This window comes from Tamandua tetradactyla, chromosome 7, assembly GCF_023851605.1.
Source record: "Tamandua tetradactyla isolate mTamTet1 chromosome 7, mTamTet1.pri, whole genome shotgun sequence".
NCBI classification, from domain to species: Eukaryota; Metazoa; Chordata; class Mammalia; order Pilosa; family Myrmecophagidae; genus Tamandua; species Tamandua tetradactyla.
The window spans coordinates 44,869,163-44,873,874 of NC_135333.1; positions in this window are offsets into that span (position 1 = coordinate 44,869,163).

Consider the following 4,712-nt stretch of genomic DNA (forward strand, 5'->3'; position numbering starts at 1 on the left):
TGTAACTTAATAAATTTCCTTTTAAAAAGCCAATCCACTTCTGGTATATTGCATTACAGCATCTTTAACAATCCAAACCACTTGTTTTCAGCCCAAAGAACTTCCTCCAATATTTCTTCTAAGTGGATCTGTTAGCAATAAATTCTCTCTGTATTTTTGTATTTTGGGGAATATATTTCACTTTCACTTTTGAAAAATAACTTTGTTCGATATGGGATTCTTGTTTAACTGTTTTTCTTTGAGCACTTTCACTGCGTCATCTCATTGCTCCTGGGACATGATTGTTTCAGATGGGAAGACACCCATTAATTGTATTGGGATTCCTTTGTACTCGACAAGTAGTTTTTCTCTTGCTGTTTTCAAGATTTTCTCTTTGTCATCAGCTTTGAGCATTTTTACTATGGTGGTCATGGGGTGGATCTCTGTACATATATATTTATTTGGAATTCATTGAGCTTATTGGATTACACATTCAATTGAATGTTTTTCAGCAAACTTGAGAAGGTTTCAGCCATTATTCTTCTCTTCAGGTATCTTTTCTGTGCCTTTTTATTTCTCCTCTCCTTCTGCTGCTCCCACTATGCATTGTTCAGGTATTTAAAGTATCTCAAATTTCTCTGAAAACTGTTCATTTTTATTCCTTTTATTTTCTGTCTGGTCTTCAGTTTGTATAATCTCTATCAAACTATTTTTTAGTTTATTGATTCTCTGTTCTGCCACTTCAAATCTACCATTAAGTCCCTCAGTTCAGTCATTATTCTTTCAACTCTAGAATTTCCATTTGGTTCTTTTTTGTAATTTCTATCTCTTCATCAATATTCTCTAATCTATGCAACTTCTAATCATGCCTTCCTTTATCTTGCTAATCATACTCTCCTTTAGTTTTGAGGACATATTTATAATGGCTATCGTAAGTCTTTTTCTGTTAGATCTGATATCTGGTCACCCTCACAGGTAGGTCCCATTGCCTGCTTTTTCTCCTAGTATATGGGTCTTGCTTCCTGTTTGTTTGTTTGTTTGTTTGTTTGTTTTTTTGCATCTCATAAATTTTTGTTGAAAACTGGACATTTTAGGTAATATATTGCAACAATTCCCAAAACTGATTGTGCTTCCACCTTCCGGGGCCTGTTTTTGTCCCTGCTTGCTTGTTCATTTGTTGTGTGATGTGGTGAGGCTATTCTAGTGAAGTCGATGTTCCCTAAAGGCATTGGGGTCACTCTTCGGAGAGTGCAAACTTGGGTGTTCCCATCACCTTGTGATACTGGGCTCTTTTGACTGTGTCCTTCCCTGATCTATTCAGGTAACTGCTTCATTTGGCATCACAACCACCCCTGTAGGCTCTGCTGACAGCCAGCTCATTGCTCTATTATTTTCAACTAGGCTCCGGAGCTTAAATTTCCCAGCAGTCTGATTCAATCAAATTTTGGCAGGGATGGTGTGGGAAGCGAGTCTTTGAGGTCTGTTCTGACCCCATCAGGGCTCTTTTTGTTCATGTCTCTCCCTGGTTCTCAATGGTGAATTAACTGGCCCATGATTTAGCTAGTTGGTCTTAGTTAAGAAGAACTACTGTTTTACAGAGTACACTGAGGTTTGAACCTTCTAGTTCCTTCCTTTGGGAAGTGGTCTGGGCACTCTTTTATTACTGATTGCTTTGCCCACTGGACAAAATCTCTGAACCAGTACACTAGGTACTAAGAGGGTGGTGGCCTGTGGATTTCCCAGCTGGCATCTCCCAGTGTGGAACCTCTGTCCTATGAGCAAGCTGGAGTGAGGGCAATGGGGCCCAGTGTTCTCAGCCCCTGGCATAAATCCTCTTTCCTATGGGTGGGGGCAGAGTGAAGGTCAGGGTCACCTGACCTCTTGGTCACACTATAAGCCTGTTCAACCTGGAGCTGATAGAATGAGAAATTCTGGCTGCCTGCCCCTCCTGGTGAGAAGTGGTGACCCTTGATTGGGAGCTGAGGGGAGAGGGGGCCCCACCTTCTTGGGCACACCCTCTTGGAGTGGAGCTTCTGCCCAGCTGAGCTGGGCACATGTCTTCTCTCCTTACAGACAGCTGTCTGCATACACTCAGAGCTTGGTAGAGCTTCTGGCATCTACTGGGTGCTATGCAAAGCCTTTCAAACTTAAACATTCTACAACAAACTTCTTATTGGAAAGTCAGGTGGAGAGTTCCCCATTCTGGCAAGATGGCAGACTGGGACAGCCTGAAAATGCCACCACCACCCCAACTTCAAACTCTTAGAAGTCTGCATGAAACATAACCAACATATAAAGTACCAGGCATTAGGTATAAGAGCAAACTTATCTGCAGAGCAGTAAGGACAAGCACTCGGCGGTCAGCCGGCCAGGATGGTGGAAAGGAGGGCCAAGCAAGGACCAGAAACGCAGCCTCAATCTCGAGGTCTGGACCTTAGGAAAAGAGCAGACCAGGAGAGAGCTGCCCCTAGGCAGGCTAGCAGAAGGAAGCAGGACATACCCAGGCTCTAGGGGGGAAAAGTCTCCCCTAAAAAACAAAAACCCAGGGCCACAACTCAAGGAGATATGAAATCCAAAATTTCACCAAGGTGTGAATCTAAAAATTGACCCAGAACTGAATAAATGAAAAACTTTAATCAGAACTTATGAGATGCGGCTAACTATATCGAGAGATGATTTTATAGCCATGTATCACTGAAATATTGAGAATCAATAAGCTAGTACGAGAACTCAAGAAATTTGAAAAAGAACAGTCTACCCAAAAGCAGTAGAAGGGAGGAATGAAGGAACCCCAAAACAAGAGTCAATAGAGATCAACAGAATCAGTAAAACAAAAAATAAGTGTTTTTGGCAGTGCGAGGATGGCTCAGTGGCAGAATTTTTACCTGCCAGGTTGGAGACCTGGGTTTGATTCCTGGTGCCTGCCGATGCAAAAAGTAAAAACATGTTTTATTAAAACAATATTCTAGCAATGTAGATCCAGTAATAAAAAAAAAACAAACGAAATTATTAGGAATTTAAATGGGAACATAATGACAGATCCAGGATATATTTTTTTAAATCATCAGAGAAAATACTATGCAGCTATATACAAATAAATTTGAACTCAGACCAAAATAGACATTGGAAGGGTGGAAATGCAACTCACTAAAATTCACTAAAAATGATCTACAATCATAATGAAAGGATTAAAGTTATTCATTAATCATTAACATTTTACACTACATATTCATTAGCATTAATGAAGTGTTTAAAATTTCACCATTGAAAAAAATGGCAGGATGATTTCACAGGTAAGATGAGTCAAACCTCCAAGCAAGTGATATTGACTCCCTCAGACAAACTATTCCTGGAAATAGAATGCTAGAAGCTTAGTATCATCTTAATACAAAACAGACATAGAAAATCTGAAACCAATCACGGTGATGTACACAGATTCAAAGCCGCTGTAAAACATCAAGTCAGCAATGAGGTTAGAAAACAGACAGGCATCACAACAAAACAGGTATATCAGAAAGACACATTTGAATGCCAATTCATGATTTTTTAAATTCCAAAGTGGGAGTGAGAGGGCATCTCCATAATGTGGCAGAGGGCAGCCAGCAAACTCTACGAGAAACATCAGAATTGGCACTGGCCATCGGCAGCCACTTTTCGGTTCAAGAACAAGATTTTGTACACTTGTCACCAGCACGGTGGGGATTCCAGGAAGACACAGGTTCGGGAAGGAAATCCATGCCCTGAAGACTGAAAAGGATGGTTGCACCATAATTCTTTCTGGGGATGTGATGATTGGCCAGGCAGCGAGACCAGCTCTCAGAGTGGCCACAGGGCTCAGCATGGCCCAGCCTGGAAGGTGAACCCTGCCCGCCAGCAAAGCCGCGCTCGGTCTGAACCCACGTGGCTATGAACCCCCTGTAAATAGGAACCTCTCAGCCAGCTGTAGCCTGACTTAGTCAGGACAGCCCCAATCCCCATGACCAGAGTCACACAAGAAGAAATGCAGTCAGGGGCGGCCCCGGGGGCAGCCAGAGTCAACAGAAAGCAGGGCAGACCGGAGGCGATGGGAGCCTGCATGCTAGCCAGGAGCCCCGAGGGCAGCAGGGGAGCCCCGAGGGTAGCACAGGCAGCACAGAACACCACAGGCTTTGGGTAGAAAGCGTGGTCATGCCATTGCCTTGATGTTGGACTTGCAGCCTCCAAAACCACTAAGACAGTAAATTCCTGCTGCTCAGCCGACCTGTGTGTGCCATCTCTCATAGCAGGCTGGCAAATTAAGACAAGGTCAGTGTACAAAAGTAAGTAGATTTCCTACAGAGAAGCAACAACTAGTAAAATGCAGCTTAAAATATACCATTTACAGTGAAACTGTAACCCATACCAAACTCTGAAATCTGTTCTACATCTGATTGTTGTGCTATGCTTTGAAAATTATTGCTTTTTTGTATATATGTTATTTTTCACAAAAAAGAAAAAAACGTCGATTGTGATGATAAAAAAAAAAATGCGTGTTCCTTTTAGCCTCCGATGTTCTGGAGCAGCTGGAAGGAAAAACCTGAGAGGATGGTATGTGGCCCATGACAAATTTTGGGATATGTCCTATAACTGTTTGTTGAGGAGTACTTTGAAAACTGTTAATTTTTTCTTTCTTTGCTTTGTATATACATTATACAATAAAAAAGTTAAATATATATATATATACCATTTACAACAGTAACAAAAAATATGAATTG